This window comes from Aphelocoma coerulescens, chromosome 2 (genome assembly GCF_041296385.1).
Source record: "Aphelocoma coerulescens isolate FSJ_1873_10779 chromosome 2, UR_Acoe_1.0, whole genome shotgun sequence".
Lineage (NCBI taxonomy): Eukaryota > Metazoa > Chordata > Aves > Passeriformes > Corvidae > Aphelocoma > Aphelocoma coerulescens.
In genome coordinates this window covers 68,073,574-68,085,064 of record NC_091015.1, presented here as the reverse complement: position 1 = coordinate 68,085,064, position 11,491 = coordinate 68,073,574, and the positions used below count along the sequence as shown (strand labels likewise).

The following is an 11,491-nucleotide window of genomic DNA, read 5'->3' as shown; positions in this document are numbered from 1 at the left end:
CTCCCCAAGGAACCTTCCCCTGGATGGTTCTATCTTGGTTTACAGAATGTGTTCTGGAGAGGACCTTGGGGTCTGGGGCACACTGATCTCTAGCTACGAAGCTTCTAAAATGTTTAGTCTCTTAGCTTAACAAACAAGTCCAAGAATGTAGGGAAGACGCACTAGGAATACAGTGTCGGTATCCTCTTGCCCGTTTCTCGCGCTTTACGTGTCGGAGGAAAATAACTTTTCAGGGATGGGACTATGCAACTACACGAATTTATTGTTTAAAATAACAAACGCATCAGTCGAGGCGTGAGCTTTTACAACACCTCCGAGTAATGGCGACTAGTCACAAGATTTAGGGTTACATCGTAATTTATAACTTTCTAATCCAATAGATACTTAAAACGACACTTTGTTTTAGATTAATGACCTATCACCTGTGGCACTTCTCACTGCAATGCAGCTTATGTTTTGACCAATAACTTCTCATGTCACGTACACACAGATGTCTCTCTTATACCATCTAAATTCTTAAACTATATAAAATCACACTATTATATTTTAAAACCCTTCACCAAAACACCCAGTGTACAATTTTACTTATAATGATAGGAACACAAGTTTGTAATCCTGTTGCTTAAAGTCCACAAATCTTTGTCAATTAAGCCAGACCTAGTCTCTTCCAGGGTTGTAAATCAAAGCCTTCTTTAATTGCAGGAGTTTCTACTCCTCTGTCTCCCACATCTCCCCCTCCTTTCTGCACCAAAAAAACTCCTTTGATGGATTTATCAATCCTTCGCTGTACACATTGAAACAGACACGGCACCATTATGAGAACTATTACTATAACTGCCAAAATATATAGGCCTGTTGTAAGACACTTTTTTACCCACGATGCTAAACCCCATCCACTAAACAAATTATCCAGCCACGTTCCATCATCGATTCTTACTTTCGACACACCCTCTTTAAGTTGTTGTATGCTCTTGTAAATAGACTCTGAGTGGTCAGACAAATTCATACAGCACATCCCCTCAAAGTCTTTGCATCCATGTCCATGGGCTAGTAAAAGAAAATCAATGGCTGCTCTATTTTGCAAAGTGGCATGCCTCACATTTTTGACATCTGCTAAAAGGCCACTTAATGCAAGGGATGTAGCGTTAGATTGTTTGCTCAGCCAACATCCCAACTGATCCAACTGCTTTAACGCAACTACTGAGGCAACTGGTGGCATAAGAAGAGATGTTACAAGCCTTTTTCCATAGCCCCATGGGGTAAAATCATCTTTGCACTCTGGTCCATATTGATGCGGAGTAGATCTTTTTTGTCTGTGTCGCACATTGGCAATTGTCTTCATATTAGGAGTAAATAATGTAAGCTCTCCCAAAGTACACGGACCACCCTTAATGTTTGAAGGGATAGCTGGCCATGCTCTGTCTCCACATACAAAAAACATTCCTCTTGGTAATTGCAGAGGAATAGAGCTAGGTGCAGATGAAACTACAAAAGTATTATTACACCAAAAGGAGTGGTTCTTATACACAGGGTGATATGGAGAAACATCTCTCATCAGTGATTGATTCATGTTTGTAGAATAGAACTCAACACAGAATTTCACTTTTACAGAACCAAGGATTTCCAATTCTTCAGGTTCATCAGAGGTTTTAGGAAGATAGGGAGTCCACCATTCCCATGTATTTACTGGAGTATAGTGTTCCCAAACTTCTGATCCTGCAAAGATACCTCGTAAGGCCCTGTCAATTTTCTCTGGGATTGGCCAATTCTCTATTGGAACATTGACTAGACAAGTTGAAAATGGATTTTCTGGAGTTGTGGTAGACAGACATAGAGTATCCAACCCTGAAGCATTAGCTAAAGTCACCCAAACATTGGTCTTAGGTTGATTGACCGGCAAAGCTACTCCACCGAAAGTAAATAAGACAAACAAAGCAAAAAACAAACTTAACATTTGATTAGATTTCATGTTTCTTGAAAGTTCTCTTGGCAAAAGACTCCTTCTCAAATCTCAATCTCTAAACTAATTTGTAAGAATATTTTTGTATTTCCCAATTTTACTTTCACTTTATCTAATAATGAGGATTATTTGCCAAAAGATCTTTACAACACATTTGCTTATACACGCTTACATCAATCTAAAACCTAAAATTTACAGCTTTAACAATAAAACAAAAGATTGCAGGTATGGGCTGTAGTCTCTGCGAAGTTCACGTCTGCGTACTCTCTTCTGTACTCGTAGAGCTGTCAGCTTCTTTCTGCGCGTGATATGGTTTCACATTCTTCGCAGGAAGCCACCTAGGTCCCGTACCTGTAGAAACACAAGCAAACCCTTTGCCCCAGGTTATTAATGGGAACGGACCTTCTATTTGTCCTGTTTCTGGATTTCTAATCAGAACCAAAGGGTTTTCTCTTAACTTTGCATGTGTGCTATTAGAGAAATGCCTAAATATTGGAGGATCAGGCTCTGTAGAAGAACTATTCAAAAAGTTATAAACATACAAAGCTTTACTTAATCGCATCTGTGGTGTTGCTTGTGCTAGATCTCCCTTTTGCTGATCTAAAATACGTTTCAAGGAATGATGTGTCCTTTCTACAATTGCCTGACTCGTGGGCGAATAAGGAATGCCGAAAGTATGGCGAACACCCCAATTCATCAAAAATGTGGCTACTTTCTGAGCTGTATAAGCAGGACCATTATCTGTTTTTATTTCTTGAGGCACCCCCAAGGAAGCAAAAGCTTGCAAAAAATGCTGACACACATGATTTGCTGTCTCTCCTGTGTGTACAGAAGCAAAAACTGCATTGGAAAATGTATCCACTGATAGATGGATATTTTTATATTTTCCAAAGGACGGATATTTAGTGATATCCGTTTGCCACAATTGCAAACTCTGTAGCCCTCGAGGATTTACTGCTCCCATGGAGACAGGAGGCTGTACCAGTTGGCAATCTGGGCAGGTATTTACAATTGCTCTAGCCTGGTCTCTGGAAAGATGAAACATTCTCATAAGAGCTTGTGCATTCTGATGAAAAAAGGCATGACTCAACTTTGCTTGTTCAAAAGTATTTGGCAAGGTGTTCACTATAGCAAGTGTTAACTTATCAGCCCTGGAGTTGCCCTCCGCCAGGAATCCTGGGAGTGAAGAATGAGCTCTAATATGGGAGACAAAATATTGATTAGTTCTCTTTTGCACAAGGATATAAAGACATTTAAGATGACGATACAGAGCATCATTGCTAACATCCTTCAGAACTGATCCTTCTATTCTCTTGACTATATTAGCAACATAAGCAGAATCTGTAATCAAATTAAAAGGCTCTGGGAAAAGCTGAAATGCCCTAACTACTGCGGCAAGTTCTACTACCTGGGTTGAACCTTCTACTATTTGAATATTCTGTTTCCATGTTTTAGTTTCTGAGTCTTGCCACGTAACGACCGAGCGATGGGTCTTCCCTGACCCATCACTAAAAATTGTCACAGCATCCAAAGGCACTTCACTTAACAGTGGTCTTTCTCTAAAGCTTAATTTTGCCTGAAATAGTTTATGACTAGGGAAATGAATAGAACAAGTACCTGGATAATTCAATAATGCAATCTGAAGTTCTTCTGAGTTTAGTAATGCCCAATCAAAATATTGCTTCTTCAGAGGCAAATAAATTATCGCAAACTCCTTGCCTGCCATAGTTAACAACCTTGACCTGCCTCTGATTACAATCTGAGCTAACATTTCCATCGTTGTGAAGATTGTTTTTGGAGATCTATAAGGCAAAAAACCCCATTCTATTATCAATAAGGGATTTTTGGCAGAAGCATCCCATTGAAATATAAGACCATACAATTGCATTTTTTCCCCCAGTACTGCAAGGAAGAATGGTTGTGAATCTACACAACGATGTGCTTGTCTTTTCTGTAAAGCCTCTGTTACTCTGTCAAGTGCCTTTAGAGCTTCAGGTGTGAGGGTTCTTGGGGAAGTAATGTCACAATCTCCCTTTAACAAATCAAAACCTGGAGCAAGTTCATCATTAGTAATCCCTACAGTAACTCTAATCCAATTTATCTCTCCCAAAAGCTGCTGCAAATCTTGTAAAGTATGAACTTTAATTCGAAGCTGTATTTTCTGTGGCCTTATTGACTGTTCTGTCATTTTCCATCCCAAATATTTCCACGGTGGAGTTTCTTGTATTTTTGATGTAGAAATCTCAAGTCCAGCCCTTTTAATCTCTGTTACAACACTGTCACGGGCTTCTTCCATCTCGGGTTTGCTCCTCTTCTCTCATATCTCACCGGCAATGCTAACAACGATTTACGAGCTGGGACAAGATCATCCTCTTTAGATACCTCCCGATGTATAACATTCCAATTTGTTAAAACAGGCTTTTCCCTTAGATTTATTTCTCTCTGCTTATCGGCAGAGGAGAGCCTATTCATATCTTGAAGGCTTAAATTAGATTCATTCACTGATGGTAAACACTCATCCTGAGTTTGCATATCTGCGGTGCTACTGGCAACCCTCCGAGTTGTCATGGGGGCATCCATCTTTGCTTTCATCACTTCCGAAGATGTCATTTCCGGAGATGTAATTTCCGGGGCCTCCCGCCCTCCGGCACCATACATCACTTCCAAGGGCTCCCCCCTCTTTTCTTCACCACCCCCCCCTTCGGGTGCAATATTACAAGCGGCCGGAGGGGGCGACTGCGAGGGAGCCCGTGGCGCAGTTAAAATTTCGGAGCCGCCATTAATCACTGAGCTGTTCAACAATTCTATCACCACCCGGCAAGCAGGGATTAACATAGCTGCCGCCTTATCGCGTTTTGAAGCGAGATCGTAAAGTCTAGTCGCAATATCATCCCAAACTGATTTAGTAAAAAGAAGTTCAAAGTCAACATCAGGGCAATTACGGAAAACCCAAAGCAATAAATCTTTCACTTCTTTGCTGGGAAGAGGCTCAGAATGCAACTTCAGCAAGGCATCTAACTTATTATAAACATCCCTCTGTTCTTTTGAAATATTTTCACCCATCTCTCTACCTACCCGGCCCCTGCCTTCACTCAATCGTTGAAGACAGATTTCCTACCGGCGTGCTGGGGAGAAATCGACCCGCGACCCTCTGTCAAGCTTCCTTTCAGCTTAAGCTCTCGCCGGATCACCCTTCCTTTCAGGGTACAGATAACTCACGTTGACCGAGGGAATCCTCTTCATCCTACTCCGACCTCTGCGCCGTAAATCCGCCGCACACCGGGCACCACTTGCCGGGACACCACTTGCCCGTTTCTCGCGCTTCACGTGTCGGAGGAAAATAACTTTTCAGGGATGGGACTATGCAACTACACGAATTTATTGTTTAAAATAACAAACGCATCAGTCGAGGCGTGAGCTTTTACAACACCTCCGAGTAATGGCGACTAGTCACAAGATTTAGGGTTACATCGTAATTTATAACTTTCTAATCCAATAGATACTTAAAACGACACTTTGTTTTAGATTAATGACCTATCACCTGTGGCACTTCTCACTGCAATGCAGCTTATGTTTTGACCAATAACTTCTCATGTCACGTACACACAGTTGTCTCTCTTATACCATCTAAATTCTTAACTTAAACTATATAAAATCACACTATTATATTTTAAAACCCTTCACCAAAACACCCAGTGTACAATTTTACTTATAATGATAGGAACACAAGTTTGTAATCCTGTTGCTTAAAGTCCACAAATCTTTGTCAATTAAGCCAGACCTAGTCTCTTCCAGGGTTGTAAATCAAAGCCTCCTTTAATTGCAGGAGTTTCTACTCCTCTGTCTCCCACAATACAGAAGTTGTAAAAAGGTATAACAGGGGTATAAAAGAAAAGGCAAAAATCTTCATGGCATCACTTCTTAGAAAATAGAAAGATTTCTCACTTTCTTCATTTTGACCACTCAGTACCAGGACTGGTGTTCATAGTCCTGAAAAGTACCTTAGAAGATCAATTAATCCAGTGGTTTAAAACTGCATGCTCTTTAAGAATTTTCTAATATGGAGCTTGATACATTGAACTTAAACCTGCTAGTTGAAGTTACTGTTGGCATACTCTGTTTTCCTGTGGACAAGGGCCCAAAACTGAACACCATAATCTGATACAAGTCCTGCCCCTTTCCAATTCAAAAAGTATAATTATGATGCTTGGTGAAAATAATGTTAACATTAGTTTTATGTATCACATGGAAACTTCACAATGCCTCACACTACCCTAAATATTATATGATGCAAACACTGACTCAGACATTGACTATCTCATGCATGAGATGTCATATAACTTCTTTTTTAAAATAGTGTATCAGAAATTCTGTGTCAAATCGGAGGATTCCTGCTTTATATAGAGTTTCGCTTCAGACAAAATCTGCTTTTTATCTGTGTTTGGAAGTCAGTAATTAATGCATCATGCAAGGAATACAAAATTACCACTGCCATAAGAGCAGCTGCAGTTTCCCAAATGAACTAAAACCCTCTTTGTAAACCACATTCACACTTTTAACCGAAACAATGCACAAAATTTCTACTATGAAATACGTGATTGAAGCATACAGCACTATAAAAGATGCAAATGTTATCTATAAACTACAATGCACTCTGCTAACATGATTTTTTTTTTAAACACAAACAGTAAAGTTCAAAGGGGGAACAGCTTTCAAAACATGACATGACATGAACTCAGTTAAACCAGTTACTTTTCCACTTTACAATGTGTGCAATGCATTAGACTGCAACTGGAAAGGATTACCCAGAAAAACACAGTCAAATGTATTAACCTAATTCTTGTGGGAGAGACATAGTGCTTAAATATTAATCTCAGTCAACAGGAAAAATGAGACTTGCAAAATTCTGGAAAGGACCATAAAATAGATATCAACAAATCCCACAGTCCACCACGCGCTTCTGCACTCTAGGCTTTGAAAAACAGATTGCAAAAATCTTAGAGGATAATAAAAATTCATTTGCATCAAGCTTGAGCACAGCAAGACAACTAATTATCATGACCTTCCCATCTGCTGATCTAGCCCACAAATCTTTTTGACTTGGCATTGCCCCAGGCAGTAAGAAGGAAAATCAGACTATCATATGTATGTTCATTTTCTGCTAAGTCAGGAGGTAGGGGTAAAGCCCACTATGCATTTACAAAAATCTTATATATGCCACTGCCTCACAGAAGGCAGAAAATATTTCTTCTAAGAAGTCCCAATAGAAACTGTGGTAAGTCAACATAGAAGCTTTTTTTGTTTTATTAAACCTGCAGTAACACAAAAGCAGTAATTCTTCCATCTAGTTTTCAGTCACACTCTTTCAGATCAGCTTCTGCAGGAAAAACATCGCCGGCTCTTACATATTGTTTCTTATCACCATTCTGACAATGATATACAGTATTTCATGATACAGACGCTATTTATGATCTGCAAGGTGTGTTTAAAAATAACAAAGTTCTGGTTACGCTTCCATGTGTTTTGTGGGAAGTGGAAGCAGGATAGCAAGGTGTCATTCAACTAACTAGCTCAGCTCTCTAAACAGTAGTAGTTTCACTTCCATTGATCAGAAAACCGACAAAGATCAGGAGACACATGCTAGAAACTGTTATATAAATATTATGTCTGAATTTTGTTCATCATTTCAACATACATGCAACACCTGAGCTAAGAAAAATACTAAGAAAAAAGGAAAGGCTTTTTCCCTTACTCCGTTTTTAAAAGAAAATGTTGCATTTGTAACTATTTATAAACCAGGTCCTACTGTCCACATAAGCACATCTGTCCTCATTTTTTTTATCCTTATATACCACAAGAAGTGGGAAAATTATGTTTATACCAATGTTATTTGGTTACTTTCATTACAAACCACTCAGTGCAGTCTTCACAGACTTTAAAATTAGATGTTTCTCATTGAAAGAATGGATCATGATGATTGACATACGAAATATGAAGCTCCTAGCTTCAAGAACATTATTTAATCTTGCTCAAACTACTCAGTATCCAAAATTTCATCCTAAAATCTTTTCTTTTGCTGTTTGCCTTACGTATTAGAGGTTGGTTTAAGAAAACAGTCTTTGTCTCACAACTGAGAAAATTTCATCTCTCATTCCAATCTAAGTTAAAATCTACGCTAGCTTTGGAGTTGTATTCAGTCAGGAAAAATTACCACTGGTATTTTACATCAGAGTTTAGTCCGGGTTGGTAGTCTGAAAAGTATGGAAAACACCTAATCCTAACCTAATTTTAACCAACAAAATTTGTTCTTCTGTTTGAGAATTACAGTCAGATCAAAATAATATGAAATTATACAAGAGCTACTGTAATTCTGTCATCTCACAGCAGTGTGACTTTTTGATGCTAGACATTACAAAAAAATCTGACATTTGCCATTATAAACCCTTCCACATTTTAAGAATATCATTAAAATTTTATTGAGCTCCTTTACACACACAGAAAAAAAAAAAAAATCTGTCCAAAGTACCACTGGTAATTACTATCTTTATGCCACTGCAGATATAGTTTTCCAACATGGAACAATGTCACCCAGAGCACTTTTCTCGATTATCCTGTGTGAGGAACCAATTTAATTTTGATTTCTGTCTCAACACTGATTGTCAGATGCATGCGGGGGAGGGGTTGCATGTGTGGCACTTGCAGGAGGCAACCAGGAGAAGATGGGAGAAAGCTTTGTCCCTGGGGGGACTTTGCCTGGCAACCACTTCACACCTCACATGGGACAGGCAGTCAGCAGGGGAACACCAAGGCCTCTGTACCCTCCAGAGAGGTTCTCCAATCAGATGGCAAAAGGTCTCCACCAGTGGACTGCTGTGGAACGTTGGACTGGGCCACTGGTCTCCTGTCAGCAGGCGGACTTTGGGAGGAGCCAGGGGGCATAAAAATAACTGCGTCACAAGCTCTGGGAACTTGTTGCTTGCCCTGGCTGTACCCTGGTTTTGTCCTTTTTTGCCCTGGCTCTAGTCTGCTTTTTGGCTCTTCTACCCTTTTTGGCCCTTGCTCACCCTGGCTCACTTGTCTTCCCTCTCGCTGGGCACTTGGCTAGACACCGGCTAACCTCTGAGCCTCCCGTCACCTGTCCTGCCACCCTCTGTTCCTGTCCGACGCCCTGTCTGCTTCATCCCTGCGTTCCTGCCCGCCTCTAACCTTGCTTTGCCGATCCGGCCGAACGCCGCGATCCCCGCCTCGACCCCGTCCAGGGTTCTGCCCCTCCTGCCTGATCGCCCACTCACCTCGTGTCCGGCCGCCCGTTGCCGTGGGAGCTGTGCCTGTGGAGCCGCGCCCCTCTGAGATCTGTGCAGGCTCTCCCCGGCAGGCAGCGTGCACACACCCCCCGCCACTTGGATATCAGTGGCACACCCCGCTCCTCTGGTGGTAACGCCGGCTTCTTCTCTCTACTCTCTCTTCTCCCCCTCCCCACCCCCCTCCCTCCCCCCCGCCCCCGCTTTTCCATTTTCCTTCCTCCTTTCCTGTCTTTTTTACTCTTCTTTAGTAGGGCAATGCCCTTTTTGTTACCAACAAACTGTTCTCAGATATAATATTTTTCTTGTTTGCCTTAATTTTGTCCTAGACCATCCATTTCAAAAGAACTCCTCACAGTTCCCCGTAGTGGACCGCGACATCCTGTCGTATCGTGATGCCTTGTATAAAGACACTCTGGCAAGAGAATGAGTGTAGATACAAAAATGCTGCTAGCAAGGATTTACTTGCTAGTTTCTAAGTCCGTGAGAGACTTTTCTCTCACGCAGAAGAGGTAGCAGGGAATGTAAACAACCAAGCCACCTGCAACCTTGAAAAGTCTTGTTTATGGTATAGTAGAAAAATATTTTGACAATGGACATTTTAGGATTTTAGCCAATCACCCCAAGGGGTGGCTGAACCTTTGTCCAATTAGACTATGAAGAAAAAAAAATCTATAAAAGAGTTTGTAAAATAATTAAATCAATCAATCTTGCTGCACAATTCCTGCCTGCTGGATCTTCTCTCATCCTCCTCCCTATGGCTGTGGGACACGGTGGTATACCCTAGGGCCCAGGCCTGTGGTAATAAGTGAGCATCTTAAGTACGTCGGTCAAGTTTTAGATATGTGCACATCTGCAGCTAAAGTAGTCCCTTCACGTTCTTTTCATAGACATTTAGACAACATGTTTATGATGCGAAGTATCTCTTTCTAGATCCCCCTGACTCTTTTACAAGATCACAGAATATGCGGAGTTGGAAGGGACCCACAAGGATCTTCAAGTCCAACTCCTGGTCCTGCACAGTGCCATCACAGAGTCACACCATGTGCCCAAGAGCATTGTCCAAAGGCTTCTTGAACTCTGTCAGTTTTGGTGCTGTGACCACTTCCCTGGGCAGCATTTTCCAGTGCCCAACCACCCTCTGGGTGGAGAACCTTTTTCTAATATCCAACCTAAACCTACCTGTGACACAGCTTCAGGCCATTCCCTTGGGTCCTGTCACTGGCCACTACACATAAGAGAAAGAGATCAGTGCCTGTCCTTCCCTTCCCCTCACAAGGAAGTTGTAGACTGCAATGAGGTTTCCCTTCAGTATCCTCTTCTCCAGGCTGAACAGACCAAGAGACCTCAGCCACTCTTCATATGGCCTCCCCTCAAGGCCCCACACCATCTTCGTTGCCCTCCTTTGGATGCTAATGGTTTAATATCTTTCTTGTGTTGCAGTGACCAAAACTGCACACAATACTCAAGGTGAGATCTCCCCATTACAGAGCAGAGCAGGACACTCCCCTCCCTTGCCTGGCTGGCGATGCTGTGCCTGATGAGCCCCAGGACATGGTTGGCCCTCCTGGCTGCCAGGGCACTGCTGACTCATGTTCAACTTTCCATCAACCAGGACCTCCAGGTCCCTTTCCACAGCACTGCTTTCCAGCATCTCATTGCTCAGTCTGTCCATACATCCAGGGTTGCCCCATCCCAGGTGTAGAATCTGGCACTTCCCCTTGTCATATAGTCAGTGATCGTCCATCTCTCTAACTTGTCAAGGTCTCTCTGCAGGGCCTCCTTGCTTTCAAGGAGTCAACAACTCCTCCCAGTTTTGTATCATCTGCAAACTTGTTTAGTATCCCTTCTAGTCCTGTGTCCAAATAATTTATGAAGATGTTGAAGAGCATAGGGTCTAAGATGGAGCCCTGTGGAACCTCACTAGTGACAGGACACCATTCTGATGTCATCCCCCCATCCACTATAGCCCTTTGTGCCTTACCCATGAGCCAGTTGCTCACCCATCACATGCTGTGTTTATCCAGCTGTGGGCTGGACATTCTGTCCAGGAGGATACTGTGAGAGGCAGTGTTGAAAGCTTTACTGAAATCCAAAAAGATTACATCTACTGCTTTCTCTTGATCAACCAGGTGGGTTACCTTGTCATAAAAGGATATCATTTACTTCTACATCAGCAGGTAACGAATGGGCTCTAGATGTGAATGCTGCAAAGATGAAGTCTACTCTC

At 41.8% G+C, this 11,491-nt stretch overlaps 1 long non-coding RNA gene across 1 annotated transcript; it reads right to left on the bottom strand.

Moving 5' to 3' along the window:
* Positions 1–236: 236 nt before the first annotated feature.
* On the bottom strand, positions 237–9,367 carry LOC138106733 (uncharacterized). The gene is made up of 2 exons (XR_011149087.1): positions 9,253–9,367; positions 237–5,281 (listed from the first exon to the last, which is right to left on the bottom strand). It is a non-coding gene; the product is annotated as an uncharacterized lncRNA (long non-coding RNA).
* Between the last annotated feature and the right edge of the window lie 2,124 nt (positions 9,368–11,491).